Raw genomic sequence first — 21489 nt, forward strand, 5'->3', positions numbered from 1 at the left:
AGGGGTGGCGTTGTTGTCATGATGTTCGAAGACCGCGCACCGTTCTCCGTATATATGATAGGGGATTATATGGATCAAGGGAATCACAAGAAGTCTTCCATCTTACAGACTGCAGGGAGTTGATCCGACGTTGGATCTTCTTCTGTATGTGGCTCGCCTCCCTTAGGTTGTTGATGGACTTGGTGCGCCTGTACCTTCGTTCCGCGCGACGGCGAATTGCTCGAAGCCGCTCCAATTCTGCTTCGAGTTCGGAAAATTTAGGAAGAGGCCTAAAAACTCTTGTGGCTTCTCGAGAAGAGTCGTTAATGAGCTCCTCGATGTTGCCAGGTGGACATTGTTGGATATTTTGACAATTCTTCTCCATGAGCAACGTGTATTTAGGCCAGTCGATGCGTTGAAGAACTGTGGTAGAGTGTGATTTGCGTATGCCATCAATTTTAACGCACGTTAGAACGTGGTTACTACCATGTGTTTTGTTGTCCGGAAACCATTTCACACTGGCACGGTGGCATCTTGAAACAAAAGTTAAGTCCAGGCAGCTGCTGTATGTCAATTCCCGCAGAAAACTGGCACTGCCATCATTCAGGCAGCAGAGTTCATGGTCCGAAGCGAAGGAGAATGCATGTCTCCCTCGACAATTCATCTTCAAGCTTCCCCATAGCGGGTGATGCGCATTGAAATCGCCGGTAAGAATCCATGGTCCAGGTGTCACTGTTAAAATTGTACTTAGTCTTGCGTTGTCAAATCGACTTGAAGGTAAAATGTAGGCACCTACCAGCGAGAGTGAAACGTTCTTGCATTTTATAGTCAAGCATACGTACTGATTGTCACCATCAGGTACCACTGGGTGTAAACGATAAGTGAAATCGCATCTGACGTAGACGATGACTTTGCTGCGGTCGGTATAGGTGCGGCACAAGTATAGGTTGAGCCGGTTTAGATTGTCGCTAGCAGCCACAGGCACGAATAAAATTGTTTGGTCCGATGACTTTCGCCTCGGGACAACAGTTGTCTTACTTGTGGAAGGAGATGTCCTGGCGAGTCTTCTCTTTGCTTTGCGCTTTGCTACGGGCAAGAAGTCACTGTCATCCGAGGTTTCATCACTTGTCGATCGTTGAATAGATCACAGTGTCCTCACTGTCGTTGTCACTCGGGCGAATAGACCGCTTTCTCGGAGGGGTCGCTGTTGACGTGGAAGAACTGGCACTCCTCCAGGTGACTCCACGTGCATCGCCCTAGTGAAGAGAGCGGCGTCTCCCCACAAAGTAGCTTGAAATTAGCAGAGACAGAAAAGCTGCGTTCCACACAACACACATCGTCGTCTTCTCTCTCCTTCGAACTCTGAACACGCCTATTACGCGGCTGGGATTAACGTGACGTCTGCTACACTTTCTATACTATGCCCTAAGTGAGACAGCCTTTCTCAATGCATGTGAGGAAACTCGGCGAAGAAATGGGTGTCTCACTTACTGGACGTAGGTTAATTATTGCCTCAAACGGCGCTGCTACCACCATGGCAGCTGTGGAAAGTGGTATTACGTAACCCATCCTTTATTCAGATCACAAAACATGCTTCACAGACACAAATTCAATTGCACTCTTTTAAACTTTAGCCGATCTATTCAAGTTCCAAAGGATACAACTGCGGTAACCCATGAACATGACAAGCAAGCTGTTTCCTTCAGTGCGCATGTGCGCACTCTTTCTGTCACACCTTCCCTCTCCCCTTATCTTTTCGTTATATTTCCGAGCGTGAATAAATCCGGTGTTCTTCGGCTGCAACGACTGTCTCGTTCACTACGGGAGGGGCGTTGCCTCCACCTGTCAACCATCGCAACAGTGGCGACGAGGATGGGCGTCGGCGAGGCGTCGGCGAGTGCTTTGAGTTCCTTTAACGGCATGGCAGGCTGATCCCACTGGTCCAGGGTCAGTACAATTTGGGCCTCATCCTCCTGGTCCGCTTCGTCCTGTGACGGTTGAGGCAGGCGGCTCAGAGCATCGGCATTGCACATGAATTTTCCAGGCTTATGCTGCAATCGATATCGGTAGGCCCCGAGTATGATTGCCCATCGCTGAATGCGCGGTGCGGCCATAACCGGCGTTTGCATGTCCGCTCCTAGGAGACCTAACAATGGCTGGTGGTCAGTTATTAGTGTGAATTGCTTGCCCAGCAGATAATCTCGGAACCTCGTGACACCGTAGATGAGAGCTAATGCCTCACGCTCGATCTGCGAGTAATTCTTTTCTGCGGCAGTGAGCGTCCGAAATCGGAATCCTAGGGGCTGATACTGTCCTGCAATGCGATAGAATAAAGCCGCTCCCACGCCGTAGGGTGACGCATCAGCCTCCAAAAATAGCTCTTTTGCGGTGTCGAAGTGAGTCAGCACCGGAGAGGAACACAAAACGGCCTTAGCCTTCCGCAACGCCTCATCCTCAGGCCCTTCCCAAGACCATTTCGATTTCTTTTCTAGAAGTCTGTATAAGGGACTGAGGAGCGTGGACAGATTAGGCAAAAATTTGTTATCAAAAGTGACCATGCCCAAAAATGACCGAAGCTCCGTAACGTTTCGAGGAGTCGGAGCCAGCTTAATTGCCCCGATGTTCTTCTCTGACGGGCGCAGCCCTGCGGCATCAATTCTATGTCCTAGATACGTAACGGACGATTCACCTAGTCGGCACTTGTCCGCCCGGAGCGTGATGCTGTATTCCCTGAAATACTGCAGAACTGCTTGCAGATTCGTATTTGGCTGATCCTTCGCATCTGCTATTAAGACATCATCTAAGTACGCTAAGTACATCTAAGTACATCATCATCGAACGTACTCAATCGTTCTTTGAAAAATCGCAGGTGCAGACGCGATTCCAAATGGCAGTCGATTATAGCAGAAGAGGCCCTTGTGTGTATTTATAACAGCTAATTTACGCGAATCTTCGTCTAGAAGAATTTGGTTGTAGGCATCGCGTAAATCCAAGATGCTGAACTGCTGTCCCCCGCGAAGCGTAGCGAAAATCTCTACTACGGATAGAGGATACCTTTCCATTTCACAAACTGGGTTCAGTGTTACTTTAAGATCTCCACAGATGCGAACTGTCCCATCGCTTTTCAATACGGGAACCACCGGGGTGGCCCATTCTGCATAGGAAACAGGCGAGATAATGCCGGCGGCCACGAGTCGGTCTAACTCGGCGGAGACCTTGTCTAACACAGCGAACGGAGCATTTCTTGCCTTGCAGAACCTTGGTGTTGCTCCGTCCTTTATATGCAGCCGTGCGGGTGGCTCCTTGATGAGTCCCAAGCCCTCCGTGAAGAGGTCAGGGTACTGCTCCATCACGGGTGCTGCTCTTTGGCTCTCCAGCTTCACTTCGGTTGACTGCGACATGATCTGAAGAAGCGGCGCCCCTTTTATTTCGAGTTTCTGCAGTAAGTCACGTCCACAAAGGCTAGGGCCTTCGCAGTTCAACACTACGAGATTGCAGTCAACTGTCACAGACTGATAGGAAGTTTGCATTTGCAGAACGCCCAGCACTGGTAGCTTTCCAAAGTAACATGAAAGGGTTAGCCCAGCCTCACAAAACGGCGGCCACTTATGACGATGAGCTTCGTATATTGCTTTAGGCACCACGCAGACAGGCGAACCGGTATGGTATGGTATGAAGAACTTTATTTAGGTCCTGAGGGATCAGTCTGCGACTGATGCCTGTAGATTATCATTTTCAGCGGAATTCCATTCCACATGACAAGATTCTGTATGGGTGGAACCAAACATTCATTACTTTTTACTGACCATATTTGCGATGCATTGCTGCCGCTGTCTTCAATTTCAGCAGAACATTCGGTTATCGCCAAGGTTCGATGGGCGGGAAATGTTCGCGAGCATACTCGCGCCAAGTGACCTTGTCGCCCGCATTTGTAACACCGGCGCCTTCGCAGCGAGCACGCAATGGCTTGATGCCCTTGTCTGCCACAGCAGCTACATTGTTGCACTTACATACTCGGTTCATTCCTTGATATTGCGGGTTCCCCTTTCTGCTGAAAGTTGAGCCCATCGATGGCGTCACCTTGACTGTTTATCTGTTGCGAAACTAGCTCTGCGCTTTCTGCTGCTAGAGCAAGTGCTTCGGCTTCCGCAAGAGTCAAATCCTTTTTGGTTAGTAGCTGTTTCTGCAAGTTTTTCGACCGCACTCCGCAAACAATGCGATCCCTCAGCATTCGTTGCAACATCGAGGAGAAATTGCAGTTGTGGGCTATTCTCCGAATCTCTACGATAAACGCCTGCATAGACTCTCCTTCTTGTTGGCTTCGATGAAAGAACTTGAAACTTTCCGATATCTCGCTAGGACATGGATCATAGTGCTCATTCGAGGTTGAAACGACTTCTTTATAGCTTAGCGAGCTCGGTTTTCTGGGTGCTACTCTACCGCAAAGAATCTCCACGGTCCGAGATCCTAGCGCCGCAACCAACAAGGCTCTCTTCTTGGCGTCGTCTGTAACTTCGTTTGCTTCAAAGTAAGCGTCAACTTTTACGAGATATGCGTTCCACTTATCTGTGTCCTCTATAAAATCCGGAAGCTTGAGAGCCATGGTAGCGGCTGGGCTGATGGGTGTCTTCGTGTCGTGGCTGGTGCCCGGTCGCTGTTGCGTATCCCTGGGGGTTCTCGTCGCCACTGTTGCGATAGTTGACGGGTGGAGGCAACGCCCCTCCCGTAGTGAACGAGACAGTCGATCCAGCCGAAGAACGCCGGGATTATTCACGCTCGGAAATATAAAGAAAAGATAAGGGGAGAGGGAAGGTGTGACAGAAAGAGTAATGGCTAGCCAAGCGAGCCGTGCGCACCGTCAAAGAAGGCTTGAAGAAGATAGGAGGCAGTTGTATCATAACGTCGTTGGCACGGCTGTTGTGCAATTATAGAAACGCACCACACCAAGGAGGCCCTGCTCCTTCAAAGATGCTATTAGGTTACCGGTTGCGCACAAGACTGGACATGTCTTTTCCTCCCAGAGCCTGCCCTGCTAAAGCTGTGAATGACTCAAGCTGGAACTTTGCACCGGGAGACTATGTGTACGTGCGAAATTACGGCGTCGGCGATAGTGGGCCCCAGGCACTGTGGAAGCTACTTCTGGCGCTCGCCTCCTGGATGTTAAGACTGCGGACGGGTGTGTCCGCAGCCACTTGGATCAAGTTCGTAAGCGGACCACAGATGAGACCCCAGCAGCCGTCGACCTGTCCAGGCTTCCTACAACGGGTTCCCCGGTATTAAAGGAACCAAGGATCTCTGAAACACCTGAGAGAATACCAGAAGCGCAACCTCAGGAGCTACGTCGCTCCACACGATCAAAGAAACCTGTCGTGCGTTTTGTTTACCAAGGGTGAAGAAATGCGGTAACCCATGAACACAAGCAAGCTATTTCTTTCAGTGCGCATGTGCGCACTCTTTCTGTCACACCTTCCCTCTCCCCTTATCTTTTCTTTATATTTCCGAGCGTGAATAAACCCGGCGTTCTTCGGCTGGATCGACTGTCTCGTTCACTACGGGAGACGGCGTTGCCTCCACCCGTCAACCATCGCAACAACAACGATGCGTTAAGGTCGCTTGAAAGCATGTGTTACGATGCTGTCGGTCCCTCTTTCTCTGGATCTTTCATTTTGCACCCCAAACACGTATCATTAGGGCAAAGGATTATACAGTACTTCCTGTAGTAAAATACATGAAGTTTTTAGAAGCGAGAAATATTTTCAATATTTTTAGGCGTTTGACAGCTTTAATGTCTCCGTAAAAGCTAAGAACTCCTCTAATTATTAAACTTTATTCCCTTTCGTGCATTATTTATGCATCTAACGGACCTTTGACAGTATACTGGGTTCCTGTGCATAGAGGAATCGAGGGTAATGTGCTTGCCGACGAAATCACCACATCAATGGCATTGCAAGCAATCAATGACACCGCTTGCTGTCCCATGCAGTGACCTGTAGAAAGCCTTTCCTACGAAAAAAACTGAGAAACCACTGGAACCGTTTGTTGAACGCTGAAACGAGAAAAAAAGCTTCACGTAATTAAGCTACAGTAAGGTTTCCGGCCTGCCGCAACGACAACACAACGAACTGGTGCCTATTTTGCAGGCTTAGGATAGGACACAATTAGGTTAACCATTATTTTTTGCTCTTTGTAACAAACCTTCAACCTATGTTATGTGCGGTGAGAAGTTCACCATCCTCCACATCCTCGTGGAGTGTCGAGAAACAGAAACTGAAAGACGAAACCCACGCTTCCACTGGCGATGTCTTTCATCACGAGCGATTTAGATGGCGGATTGCCGATTCCAGGTACTTTGGTGGCATTTCCTTCCCCCTTTCTTATGGAAGACGCCTTCCTGAACGTGACATATCAGTAGAAAACGCCACACAAGAAGATGAGCCATTCCACTCTGTGAAGGTGGTTGACCAGCGAAGCTCTTTAACACACGACACATATGTGACACATCATTTTGAACAAAGATACGAACTCTTTCGATGTCACGATGGTTGGTCATCGTGAAGAAAGGCAAACACAGCCGTTTAATGTCTTGATCGATGGCCAGTATTTCACTGGCAACTGCAATCACATTCTTTGATAATGTCAAATCAAGCACCGTACGCTGCTGGGTATTCGGTGTGGCCAGATTGGTGCGGCAACGCAAGCAATGTCAACACTGAACGCGTAAACCGCTCCTTTTTTCGGTACCGACACATGCACATTGAAGCCACTGACGACGACAACAGGGGTAGTGTCATCGCAGCTAATGCACGAAAAGTGGGTACCCATGAACCTTACGGGACTATGAGTCATTGCATTCCTTTTCTTGCTTAAAGGGGTATAAGCCATTGTTCATGGAGGCATGAGCCATTGCTTGCGAGGGTATGGCCGTTGCTGATGAAAGTTTGAGACATGCAGCCGTGTATGTTGTGTAGGTGATTAAAAGGAATTTAAGCACTGTTAACTTCACTTTGCTCAGTGATTTAGCCTTACGGGGCTATGAGCCATTGTATTTTATGCTTTGCTTACGGGAGCATGAATGCTTATGGAGTATGAGCCATTGATGAAGATAGTTTTTGTTCCAAAAGAACAAGAATGCATGCAGTCCTAGCCATATGCAGCTTCACTGTAAACAAAGTGCAAACAAGCACACACTAGAACGCTTTCACTTCATCTTTCTCCCTTATCCCACTTAACTTCTACTTGCAGAGATGTGTTCGGGCGGTATCCTCGTTAAGCTTCCTTTGAAACGAGCCTGAATCCATCAATCGTTTTTTTATAACTGTGTCAACAATTTCCTACTCGCCGTAAACGATGTTTACAAATGCAGCTCCGAAATCTAAGATTGCCTTTATGCAATACTGTTTTACTCTCACTTGGAGGAACGCTATTGGATACAGTTACAGGAACGCTTGCCGAGCCATTTATAATTTCCTCAATGACAGAAAACGACTGCCTTATTATTTATTATATTTCGCTTTTTCCATGGTTGATCCATTTCACCTTCAATAATTTTAAAATTTAGAAAATCAAAACGAAAACACAAATTTACAGTTAAATTATCATTATTATTATTATTATTATTTTCGTTGCAGGAAAACGTGATTCATGTAATGAAATGGTTCGCTGATAACGGAATTTCAGTTAACACACAGAAAACCAAAATAACATGTTTCAGAAATCCGCTAAAGACAGCCCTTATAAACAAACAAGTATTTTTACATGATCATAATTCTCTCTCTTGTCGTTGCGAACCCATTGAATATGTAAATTCGTTCAAATACCTCGGGGTGATTTTCGATAGCAGTTTATCATGGCATGACCACCTGGCTTACGTTTGTACCAGGCTGCGGAAGGTTTCATGGTTACTCTTTAATATCAGATCTTTGGCTCCTATGTATGTAAAGAAAACTGTAATTTATGCACTTGCGTATAGTGTTCTTAGATACGGAATTACCTTATTTGCGTCATGTCCTTCCCGTTGGCATTGCCGAATTGATAGCATCTTAAAAAACATGTTAAAGAGCATTGCATATGATTGTCATATCCCTTCTGGGGCCGACATTTTCAGCTTCTTTCGTCTTCCTTCATTCCATTCTCTTTTTGTACAAACAGTTGTTCATCGCCACTTTTGGAATTCAGAATTCTTAATTAAATATGAGCCTAAGCAGAAGTTGAGAAATACCATTCGATATTTTGTACCACGGAGTGTAACAAGGTATGGAAAGGCAAGACGGTGTGCTTATGTGCCGGACATTTTTAATGGGCTACCAGAAGAACTTTTTGCTGTAAACTCTATGCGGAACCTAAAAACTCATTTGAAAACATTGAGTTGATTCTTGTATTCTTTTACAGTTGGTGCTTAAATGTATGAGATTATGTATCATGAGCTTTGTTTCCTTGGAGTTAGTATGGATGTCCTTGTTTCTGGTTTTGTGATTGCCTTGTTTTTCTATTTCTTCAGCTGAACCTATTGTTCCTTTCAATGTTCTGCATGTTGTTGCCATTTTGTAACCGCTGCCGTAAACTGCCGGGCCCAGTCCTTCAAGCCTCCTGTTGGCTTTGACGGGCCTGAACCTCTCTGTATCCTCTACAAAGTGGCAATTATTATTATTATTATTATTATTATTATTATTATTATTATTATTAATCGAAATTTACCTTCCTCAGTTTTCGTTTATGCTTTACTATTTACGATTCCTACCTAAACAAGGCTGGCTACCTTAATATACACTGCATTATTTTATTTATTATCGGCTTTCTTCAGGTCTTTGATTATTCATTTGTTTTCCTTTTTATTACATGTTTATTTATTGACGAATAAAATTCATTTCTCAACAATACTACGTCCCGGTTCGGGGCTTCTCTCCCGCAGTGAGTTCGGGGCTTTATTTGAAACTTCATCAATATCATCACACCTTGCTGCCTGTCCATCGTGCTTGTGCCGTCCTATGTTTATTACGGTGCCACAACCATGGTAATTAATCACGCAGCAACCAGCAGAACAAAGGCTTTTATTACACATATTTATTTATGACAAAGGTATTTACTCAATGTGTAGCCAATAACGCGCTTCAAAGCTCAGTCTGCGCAGGCATAGATGTGATATGTTTTTGCGAGTGGTACTGAGAACGTGACATAGAGCTCATTTTTTTATTGGAATTCCGCAGATCCTTTGGAAACTGCAAAAACCGCTCGTGTGGCAACTGCAGTGTTCTTCTCATGTAAGGAAGACGCCCTGCGGCTTAATATCACACCAAGTTTTCTTAAGGTATGTATCTCGTAGACCACACTTAGGCCGAAGCTTCATCTTTTCGCAACGTATTCAACAGCATGTAAAATGCCGTTGTTAAATGCCAGGAATGAACGACGCTCAAAATTTGTGTCTACCTCTAGCGGTAGTATCAGGAGCCTCACGACGTACTGCAGTGAGGGAAAAAGAATGTTACTTAAAAATGCTTGCCAATTTACACCCAGACTTCAGGTGCGTTTACAATATTGGTTGAGCAAGTTCTACAGCTATGTGACATATATCGCCGATTATGTAGGAAATGTCTATTCCAATATCTTCATTTTTTTTCTCCTTCAAACCGCTTCAAAAAAATTTTAAGGCAAGCTATCCTGCAAGGACAAAAATCAAACTCTTGTCCACAGGCAATATTTTTCCCTCTCACTGCACCCACCCCACTGAGGAAGGAACGAGGAACGTAAAGCATATCCGAGAAATATCATTAAAATTTCACGTATCCATAGTAAACCCCCATCTGGCCACCGAGAGGGAATATATTGTTGCCATTTATTAGCCTTCACCACCACCGAACACACGAAAATTGCAGCGGAATGTGAAGGTTTCGGAGACGCATAAGACAAAGCTCCTGCATTAGAACATCGCTTGTTTCTTAAAGTCTGTGGTCCAAAGTATTAATGCGATTATCGTTCTTAGGGTACCTTACGTACTTTCTATCCATCTATTTATCTATGTCTCTAACCGTTTTTACGAAAACATGGATCTCAGGATAGTCCATGGCTAAATGGGTAGCGCGCCGGGCTGCCGTGCTCAGGGAACAGGGTTCCAAACCAAGCGCCTTACTAACATAGGCCAAAAGGTACATGGAAATGTGTACCTGTGTGCTGATCTCCTATGAACCTATTTGATGCCGACAAGAGCCACAGGGAATGCTGCACTTGTCATGTGCAGCTCATTAACGCACCTCTTCGATGCCCACTTGGTACACTGGATATGCACCACTCAGTCTTCAACGAATCTCTTTGATACCAAAGTGTGTCTCTCCCTATGTGTCAGTAGGTGTGTCAGACTTTTCAAAGACAGACTTTGATACCAACATCGGTTACTAGGTGATTGTCTTGGGAATGTGCCGCACGATTATATAAAATAAAAAAAGATCGTATTTTCTCAGATGCTCGGCGCAGTAGAACCGGATCCGAGAAAGGGCTTCACGGCGGCGCCTATTGCCGGCACAGCGTGTAGCAGCGGTGTAGTGGGAGAGGAGCTCAGCATCATTTCAGCCAACTGAGTTCCCGATGGATGATTTCGAGATGCCGAACGTACCGCTGGGAAACCACTGAAATTGTTCCCGTGCTCGGCAGAAACGAACCCACTTCACATGGGTTTTGCAAGGATAGCAGCCCGATGCTTCGGCATAATTTACCGCAATTTTCCCCTTTCGCTGTGTTCTTGCATAGCGTATAATATATACTATATGCGGGAAACCTGCAGCCACTAGCCAGCACATCCCATATTGATGGCCGAGAAAGGACCTACAAGTCAAGGTGTGCACACAATGCCACTTTAGAAAAACTTCTAGTTCTGACCTTCAGAAAGTGGAAACGACAAGCAACATATCAAAAGGTAGTACCAGTCTGGTCGAAACTCTGTTAGTTCATACATGTCCTTTAAGTGACGCACTGCGCACGTGCAGCGTTTCAATGAACGTCGTTCCCAATGCACCAGGAATGCACTGATGTGTGCCACACTTTGATGAACCTTTCGCTCACTTGGACCACTGTTTGTGGTAAGAGAGGGAGTGAGTGAGGGTTTTATTCTGATGACACTGTAAATGCTGGCAACTGTTAAGGCAACGGCTTCTCCAAAAGCAACATATTGTCTAACGAGCAAAGGATGATTGTATCAGGCAATATGGAAAAACACAAAAGGACCGGCAATACCCCAACGTTCGCACTCTACGGCGCGTGAGGCTATTTGCGGACGTCTCGGCAGCGCTGCTAGATGGAGCAGCATGTCCAGAAAGAGGTGCGAAAGAGGAGCCCGACGGCCCCATGATATTCATGATACGCTTCTGTGCGCCGTGCTTTGCAGAAGCGACGTATAAGATGTGCGGTCGTGGCGTTAGTTGGCTCAGAGTTTTTGTAGGAAAGTTTGAATTGACCAGCAGTGGCAGACAGACGTGTTCTTCAAGGGCTCTGCGGGGATGAAAAAAACATGTTATTTCCGTATGCTTTGAAGTTGCTTATGTTGTTAGATGTGCTGGGGTTTTTCTAGCCTATTAATAGTAGTTTGGAAGCGGCAAGGTTATCTTTCAATTTTTCAAGTATGCGTGAGTGTTTGTGTGTGCGGGGGTATTTGCTTTTGTAGAACAGTCAGAGCGCCCTGTTGTGGCCACGTGTTTCAACACGTGCGATTGTGTGCAGGTGACAGCAGGTTGTACGAGGCAAGGACATTAGCTGTTAGTTTTTTTAGTATGTATGTATATATACCGAGAATATTGCTCTTGTTGGGCAGTCAGCCGTAGCCATGTGTTTGAACAGGTGCGAACGAGGAGTATCACGACTTGAGTATGTTCGACATTTATTGCTTTTTAAAAAGTTGTAATTTAACACGTACCATTTTAAGTTTTTTTTAGGTTCTGTGCGTATCGGACTTCTTATGGAGTCGCATTCTTTGAAACGCTTGGTGTTAGCATTAGAGAGAGCGAAAGGCGGCAAAGCATGCAGCGTGGGGCGTCCCTCAAGGGAGACGAGGGAAATAATGGGAACGCATAGAAAATTTAGTCAATCGACATACAGTATGATGTCGACAACGGACGCTCATAGCATCAATTTATCCACCCGAAGCTGGAGCCAGTAGCCATGCTGAAGCACATGCCTCATACATTGGTCCTTTTGACAGTGGCAATACCTTCCGTCGCTATCGTGATTCAATGCTAAACGAATTATCGTCGACGGTCATGATGAGATCGGTCCTACCAATTTTTTTATGTGCAATATAGTGCCACAGGGCCAATAAAGCAGACGTAGCTGTCATGTGAAGCTCTTTATTAAACGATTAGCATTATTTGGGTACTTAACGGACTTTTCGGGATCTTAGTCGACGGGAGGCACTTGTGCCCAATACATTCAGAGGAATTTCTCGGAATACATGCGCTACAGGCCCCCCTTCTAGCAAGAAAGCCGTGATCTGGACGAGTGGCGAAGTGCGGATGGCGGTAGTGCGATACACACGCGGTGAGTAGGACTGGCCTGGTCGGGAGGGAATGTGACAGCAGAAGTGGCCAAATCGTATGAGGCCAAGTAGGCAGGCTTCAGACGGTGGACAGAGACCGTATCTTCCCAGCCGCTGATCAGCAATAGAAATTAATCAGGTGCACGCTTCAGCACTTTGTACGGACTATCATGCGGTGGCCGTGAGAGTCGGCGAACAGCGCCAGGGCGCGCCGAGACGTGCGTGCAGTTCTCAAGGATAGGGTTGACGTATACAGCCCGGGAAGGACGTCGTATTTCTGGGGGAACGACATTACGCATAGCACTGCGTAGAGGGTAGCCGTGGTCGGAAACGTTAGCACGCACGGTGGCCGAGTTGTCGAAGAATTAACCCCGGACTCGCAGAGTGGCGCCAAACGTAAACACGGCAGCGCTGGTGGAAGAGTCACTGCGAAAAGCGGTGCGGATGCGAAGCATAACGAAAGGAAGGCGCTCGATCCGTGATGTAGGAAAAATTGAAGCCATTAGTGAATTCTTCAGTTGACGGTGAAAACGTTCGATGGCCCCATTGTACATCTAGTGCCAAGTCGTTTTGATGTGTTTGACGCCGAGTAGCCGAGATGTTGAGTTGAATTGAGGACCGGGGTCAATAGTAATGTCGGAAGGGACGCTGTAGTGGCTAATCCAGAGTATTATTTGTAGCGTTCCTAGTTAAAGGACACAGTAGACTTAAAGCGTTGCTGTGGAACTGGCGTCCATCTCGTCTACATTTATTTCTCACTTCCCTCTTCTCTTCTTCTGTCCCCCCGGTTCCCGCGCTTCTTCATCTTCTATTCGAAGGCTCATACCGCTTCACCCTTCCAGGTTTCTTTTGCTAACCCCTCCTGGGGTAATACTTGAAAACGTTTCCAATCGAAGCACATTCAACTGAGCCCCGTTCACCAATGTACCACACAGTCTTCAATATTCCTTTCTGAGTGGCTGTCTTTGTCACAGAGTAAGGACCATAAAATTTGGCACTGGATTCTCTTACTCCTTTCCTAACTAGGATGAGGTCGGTGACTTGAATGTCTGGGATAGCTGAGCAATGTCTCTTGTCAAAATTTTTTTTCATTCGTTTACGGTACCTCTCCTCCTGTGATTTTTGTTTCCTTTCCTCGACGATCTTGAGATTGTCTAACAGCCCCAGTTCAAGGTCCGCTTGAAGAATAGGGGTCTCTCCTGAAGAAGCGAACTGCGGGCTGCATCCCAAGCCACTGGTGTAGGAGCGATTGTGATGTCTTACAGCTGCTTCTAAAGAGCATTTCCATCCACCAGGGAAACTATCGTACATCCTGATGTATTGCTTCACATCTCGTATAGCACGCTCTGCAAGCCCATTCGCCGCGGGATGGTATGGTGCACAGAATTTGATTGATATATTGTGGTCTCGAGCCCATCTTGCTAATTTTTCACTCTTGAACGCTGGTCCGTTGTCACATACGATCTTTCTGGTTGTCCTAAACATATCCCGTTTGAGGAGGGCAATGACACTATTCGCATCTTCTTGTCCTGCCCGTGCCGCGACCATCCTGGTGCACTCATCTATGGCCAGAAGAAAAGCTTGCGTTTTTCGGACTCCTTCTCGTTTCTTATTTAGCTCGGCAAAATCCAGGTGTATAACTTCAAAAGGCACGTTCGAGTGGCAAGGTATTATCATGGCGTCTGTAGGCTGCTTGTATTTCACTTTGTTGACTTGACAAATGTGGCATGAACGAACGTATTGATTGACGTCTTCTTTCATGTGAGGCCACGTAAATCTCTTGACTAGCTTGTTGTATGTGCGCCAAAATCCGTCGTGTCCTCCAGATTCTGGGCTATCGTGGTACAAATAAAGCACCTTGGGAACCAGCGTTGGCGGGACTTGATAGCGACCTGCCATAAAAATTAATTGTTCAGTGCCTTCCCACAATTTTACTTCATTGATTTCTTCCGATTGTTCTTTATTGGCCTATATCATCAGTCGAGACAATGCATCTGCATCAGTCAAAAGGGGTCCAGGTCTGTGGGAGATGGTGAAATCAAACTGCTGCAAGTAGTTCACCCATCTGGCGATACGTCCCTTAGGTTGGGTCATATTCAAGAGATGAGTGAGTGCCTGGTGATCCGTGAACAAAGTAAACTTCGCACCTTCTAGGTACGTACGGAAGTACTGAATTGCTTTAAGGACAGCAAGAGCTTCCTTTTCAGTAGTGGTGTAGTTGACTTCAGGTGGCTTGAGGGTGTAGCTGTAGTAGCCTACTACATGTCGCTTTTCTCGGCCGGATGCTTCTGGACATTTCTGGTACAAGACTGCACCTGTTCCATAATGTGAGGCGTCGGTATTCAGTTCAAAGGGTAAAGTGAAATCTGGTATGCGTAGAATAGGGTCAGCAGAGATTCTGTGCACCAGATCACGGTAGACTCTCTCACATTCCTCATCCCACTCAAATGGAACTTCTTTCTGCGTTAGGCGCGTGAGGCATCTTGTTTTTATAGCAAAGTCTTTTATGAAAGGTCTGAAATGTCCTGCTAATCCCAAAAATACACGCAATGAGTGGACGTCATACGGTTTAACCAGTTGGGATATTCTCTCGACGGACTCTTGTTTCGTGCTTTTGGTAGTCCCATCAAATACTCTTCCAAGAAACACAACTTTTCTTTGAAAGAATGCACTTTTCTTAAAATTAACCTTGAGTTGTGCCAAGCTCAAGGCATTTAATACCTGAGAAATGTGTTCCTGATGTTCAGCCTCTGTTTTGGAGAAGACGATAATATCGTCTATGTACACGTTACAAAAGACACCCAGAAAAGGCTTCAGGACTTCGTTCATAATCTTCTGGAACCATGCTGGCGAGTTTTTCCAGCTGAATGGAAGCCGGTTATACTCGTACAGATCAAAGGGCGTGATAAAAGCAGTGTACATTTTTGTTTCTTCGGTTAGCGGGATCTGCCAGAAACCTTTGCACAAGTCAATGCGTGAAAAAATCCGGCAACCACCTGTCTCATCTATAATCGTGTCTATCTTCGGCATGGGAAATGGTATAAGGTCTGTTTGGCGATTGAGAACCATGTAATCTGTGCACAGTCGGAAAGTTCCATCTTCCTTCGGCGCAATAGTTATGGGAGAAGCGAAGGGTGACACCGAAGGCCGGATTATATCGGCGTCTACCATCTCCTGCAATTCTTTCTTCAACCATATCTTACGTTCTCGTGACATGTTATAAGGTGATTTTCGGATGACGGTCTTGTCAGTTAGTTCGAAAGGCACCTTGTGCGACTTCATCTCTTGTGGATAGCTTCCTACGCATACCAGTTCAGGGTAGGTTGTTGCAATATCTTCCGCGCACTTGACAATTCGCAGGTTATCTTTTCTATCTTGCTGTGTCTCTTCCCTTGATAGTCCTTCCACTAAAACTGCATCGTCCCAATATACGTTGATTTTTAGTTTCTTTATGTCTGGTCTGGATAGCAGAAAGTCGTACGTCACCCCCGTTATCACCAGTACGTCACTCTCTATTTCATGACCTTGGAACTCGATGTTTACTGAGGCCCACTGATTATGCATTGTCACTTTTCCATCGTACCCTTGCACCCGTAGTACTTTCCACTATGCAGGTGACTTGAATCTACCAGCTTGGCATTTATGATAGACACAGAAGCACCGCTGTCAACCAAAGCCATCATATGTCTATTTCCCACTTTGACAGGAATGTGAAGTAAGCTAGAGCAAGTTAAATAAACAGTCTCAGTTGCGGTCATCGGGTCGGACTGATCACCCTTGTTTATTAGTTTTTTGTTGTCGGAGACTCTTGAGCGTCTGAAAGTATGGGGACAGGGTCGTTGTCGACGTTATTCACTCGACCTCTGGGAGTACGCCAACCCAAGCTCTCTGTACTGCCTGCAAGGCGGCTCGGTTCTCGCGGATTACGGCTTGACCAATCCGCGCCGGTCCGTCTGAAGCGACTGCTTGAGCCAGCGGTTATATTTTCGTCTGAAGTAGATGGTATGTCGTGAAGGCACTCCAAGAGCCCGTCTATAGTGTTAGGTGATCGTGCTTGCGCTATCTTCAGGACTTCCGCGGGCAATCCGTGCATTATTAGAGCTACTATGGCAGAAGGAGGAAGCATAGGCTCGGCCAGCTTTAAAAGGCGGCGTTTTTCAAAGAAATACTCGACGGGGGAGCCCTGCGTGAATTTGAAATTGAGCGCGGCGTCCCATCTTTGCACTGGGTTGCTTCGGAATGTCTTCAAGAATTTTTCCTTCCACTGGTGCCAAGAGTTGCCAACATCTTCAATAATGTGCAGATCGTACCACTTACGTGCAACACCTCTTAAATAACTACGCATGTTGGTAATTTTGTCCTCATTAGAGTGCCATTTGTTCTTCCCAGCGGCATATTCATAGAATTCAAGCCAACTTTCTGGGCTTGAAGACTTGCCGTCGAAAGTATCGGGTTCGACAAATTTAGTCGCCGGCTTCTCAGCGTTTAGAGAGCTTATAAGTGACGTCACCAGTTGGTTTTGTTGCGCCATCTGTTCTTGTTGTAGCTGAAGAGCTTTCAAAACGAGGCTCACCTCTTCTGTCGAAGACCGTGATGCAGTGTCCTTTCGACGCATGGGTTCAAGAACTAATTCGTCGAAGATCGCCAGACGCAAGTTCACTTTCACCGCACCCTTCCGACGTAGTTCAGCAATGTCTATGGAAGCCTTCTCTAAAACCAGGTTCACGAGGTCTGCCGAGTTGAGGTCGCGAGGTAGTTCCACCGCTGGTTCGTCTTGAGCTTGGTATCTCGAAAAGATGATCTTCTCTGCGGAGGTCTCCTCGAGGAAAAATGTCACCCACATGTTGGAGTCAGTTGTCGGCTGCGCCAAAATATTGTAGCGTTCCTAGTTAAAGGACACAGTAGACTTAAAGCGTTGCTGTGGAACTGGCGTCCATCTCGTCTACATTTATTTCTCACTTCCCTCTTCTCTTCTTCTGTCCCCCCGGTTCCCGCGCTTCTTCATCTTCTATTCGAAGGCTCATACCGCTTCATTATTAATGCTCGAACCGATTCCGCCGTTCATGTCCAAGAGGGGCATCCCATCAGGCCATCTGCTGAACCTGTCTATACAGGTTAACAGGTAGCGATGGCTCCCGCAGTGAGGAAGGACGCCAACAGTATCGAAGTACACATGGTGGAATCGTGCGTTCGGGGACGGGAATGTGCCAAGAGAAGTCGCATTGTGGTGTAGCAGTTAAGGCACGCGCTTGACCAGCTACCAACGTCTACAGGGATACTAGGTCACACTCGAGAAGTGACGAGTCACTGTGTTCCGCGAACGCCAGGACGAGTAAAAAATGGAGACCATCATAGACGGCCCGGCAGTTTGGGCGAGGTGCAGGGTTGCCAGACTGGGCTAATTATAGCCAAATTGGGCTTCTTTTTGTCCGAGTTGGCATGAGAATTCGCTTTTTGGCTATGAGGCTATTTTTAGACTACATCTTTCTCCGTTGCAAAACAAATTGAAATAGTGAAGCACAAATGAAAAACGCTGGAATCAAAATCCAGACGACAGCAGGTTAAAGAAATATAGCGCGTCTGCTACAAAATCAAAATTTGCATGTTATATGTTAGAGAACACATATGCACGTGAAAAGGTAAAGGATCGCGGCTTCTCACGATTTTAAGTAAGAAACCTGGCCTCAGGAAACACATCTCCATCCGCGAACTAACGCTACCTACGCACGCGCCAGCGAACACAAAGTGTTGCTGTCTCCACCTGTGAACTTTCGACGTCCTACGTTTTAAACATGAGATGCTTTTAGCTCCCGTAGAAGGTGCGCCACGGGTGACCTCGGCGCCAGAACGAAGGGAGAACACCGAGCTCAACCTAACCGAAATGTGCCGTATTTTCTGCCTGCCGCATGGCGCCTACGTGGCTATTTGTTCGGACATCCTTGGCCGAATTGCCCCTGCTCCAACGCCAGCGTAGAACATATCCTCGTCCGTTGCCCCGCAACCACCACAGCCATCCGTTCCCTACACAATTCCAAACCCCCTCCTGTCTTTGCTATCACTACCCGTATCAAATGCAGCCGTCGAACGAGTGTTCAGCCAGGTCTCGCTCATTAACACAGACCTTTCAACTAGAATGTCCACCGAGACCAGCGCTCTTCGACCTGATGTTTGGCGTGGCCAGGAACGGTGTCTGCTTCAAGGATTTTAACGCGACAGCGTTAAGGAGCTCGTGTCGCAGAAAAGCCGGTGCCATCGGCGTCGGTGTCGGTGTCGGCGGCGTTGGCCGTGAGTGATAAATCCAAGCAGGCACTTCATGAATAAAAAACAACTTGCAAGATGGGCTGGGTGGGAATCGAACCAGGGTCTCCGGAGTGTGAGACGGAGACTCTACCACTGAGCCATGAGTTTTTTTCTTCTTTATTACCGGCTTGGCAAGTACATACAAATATTGTCAAATAAATCCGAATGTTAAAAAGTCTAGTCTTTACTAAGACTGACGTGTCATGTTAAAATGGTTTCATCGAAGCCAAACTGTTCAACACTGAAAGCCAATTTGGCGGATCACTTAGCAGTTTCAACACTTCGCTTGTATAATTAACATTCTCGGTAAAATAATACATTGCTGGCCTTGCATCAACATCAGCATTGCGTACAGCCATACGAGTTCGCCACACACTTTGCATACACAATAGCATCAACATGTCCACCGGCACACCGTCAGGTTCAGCACATGGCAAAAACCTTATTCCGAACGCAGTGATAGGAAGCTCCTTTTGTAATGTTCTTTGCAGGATGTCCCAAAGAAAGCGGGCATCGTGGCAGTCAAGAAAAATATGTTCGACAGTTTCTTCCTTGTTACATATAAGACAGTTGTCTGACCATGGGACAAACAAGCCCTTGCTTCTTAGCCATGGCTTAACAGGCAGTGTGCCGGTATGCAGTTTGAAAAAGAATGATTTTGTGTTAGCTCGTACAGGCATATTATTGACTCGCTTGAAAACATCTCGTTCAGGCCCTAAGTAATACATAGAACGATACACTGGTGTAGGTATAAACACTTCAACAAGATCCTTATACAATTGTTTTTCGTGACACTGCAAACAAGTAGTCTTTCGAAAAACGAGCGTTTAGAAGACGTATCGCCATGGAAACTTCACGCAGATAGCCCTTTAGTGCCATCGGTTTGATTGCGTGCGACGATACAACAAAATCGGGCAAAGCGTCGCGCAATCTCACTTGGATTACCGTCCGCAGAAACCCATCGCTTTGGTCGCGGAAGAAAACAAATCTCGATACAAGTTGCTTGAAAAACAAATGCGTTAAACCAAGTCCCCCACTGCGCAATGTGTGAAACAAATTACTTCTGCTCGTGCGTTCCCACACCGAACCCCAAATAAACTCTGCAAACACTCTGTGTATTTATTGAATTGAAGATCGGCTCATGCATAGCACCTGCAGGACGTAGAACACTTTAGCTACTAAAAAGATATTACATACTTTGGCCCTAGCAAACATCGAAAAGTTGTGGCCTCCCCATTTGTTAGTTTGCTCTTTCATTCCGTCTCTCTCGCTCGTCCAGTATTCGATTGGCTCACGGTAGGCACTGAGTGGAACCCCAAGATAAGTGCCGGGTAATACACTCCATTGCATTTTGCAAAAGACCTCTGGTGCATCTGGCCAATTCCCGTGCCAAAGCCCTAAACATTTTGACCAACTTATGGCACTACCGGAAGCCTTGCAAAAAGCTTGGGCTTCCCTCACAGCTTCTGCCTGAGCCATGAGTTCGATGCTTCAGAGCGGTACAAAAGCGTCTCTAGTGAATGCAGTGTTGCCTTAGAAACGAGCTGTTTCTAAGGCTCAGGCGTGCGTCGCTTGCTCAGGCGCACATTTCGTTGCCGCGCCGAACGCTGCGTTGCTCGACGCTCACCGCGTCCGATGCGGGGCGCGTAGTCGCTGCGCCGTATAGCCCATTGTCTTACACCGCTTGGCGGGTCGACGGGAACGCTGTCGCGTTCCACTCTTGAAGGCGAAGCTTAAGCATCCTGCAATTTTTCAACCAGGCCAGGAATTTTCGCCCCATTTCAGCTCTGATATTTTGTACGGACCAATCAGTTCCACTTCGCAATAAGCTTGTGGTACTTAATCATAGCATACTTCTTATGTGTATATATCGTACCAGATTTTCTACCAACCGCCATCTATTGTGCTAGACTTTGTTTTGCAATTTTTTGTAGTTTTTTGTTTAGTGCATTGTGCTGTGTTAAGCGAAATTATCATGAGCTGTAAGTAATAATACTGAACGCCTGAATGCATGCTATTGCTTAGCGTGTTTATCGTGCGTTGCTATTTGTGTGTTGTTCTTTTAGTGATTGTTTTGGTGCTCTGGGAAAAATAAAACCGTATTTACAATGAAGACCGCATTTTCCTTATCATGAATTTGCCTGCATGCCTGCGTTTCTGCATTTCTTGCGGTTGTGCAGCATCTGTTTTCCGTGCCACATGACTTCTGTGACGATGCACGTGGAGGTCATTCGTCGTCATGCGTGGGAAAACTAATATGTAGGCATTCTTGCCGAAAATTAATTCAATATTCTAAAAAAACTCCACAATAAGATAAACCTTCTTGGCTATTTTTGAGCTTCCCCAATGTTTCGCTTTTGGCTACCTGTGGTTGGAGCGATCCGGTAATCCTCGGAGGTCTCTAAGGACGAGGTCGTCCGGTCGACGTATCATTAACGAGGGGCCCATCGTAGGGAGGAAGCAAGATATTGCCACGTGCGTTTATTTTGGCTTGTAGCGACGCGAGCGACGTGCGTCCGTGGGACGCGACTGCCGTCGCTTGACGCATTTCGATCATGGACGCGAAACGTATAAATAAGGGACCATCGCTACCGCTGCTTGTTCGACGAACGCCCTAGGCGCGCTTGCTTTCTACGCCGTCACCGAGTTGTTCGGTTGCTTCAGGGCACAATTTCGCCCCAATAAACTCTCTTTCA

General features: G+C 46.6%; 1 long non-coding RNA gene across 2 annotated transcripts in view; it reads left to right on the forward strand.

Moving 5' to 3' along the window:
• The window catches only part of LOC135915931 (uncharacterized), a 56718-nt gene that overhangs the window by 12471 nt on the left and 22758 nt on the right, over window positions 1–21489 (forward strand). For both annotated transcript variants that reach the window (XR_010568789.1, XR_010568788.1), the window contains one exon: window positions 9183–9283. This is a non-coding gene — a long non-coding RNA (uncharacterized lncRNA). The remainder of the gene's footprint in view (window positions 1–9182; window positions 9284–21489) is intronic.

This window comes from Dermacentor albipictus, chromosome 2, assembly GCF_038994185.2.
Source record: "Dermacentor albipictus isolate Rhodes 1998 colony chromosome 2, USDA_Dalb.pri_finalv2, whole genome shotgun sequence".
NCBI classification, from domain to species: Eukaryota; Metazoa; Arthropoda; class Arachnida; order Ixodida; family Ixodidae; genus Dermacentor; species Dermacentor albipictus.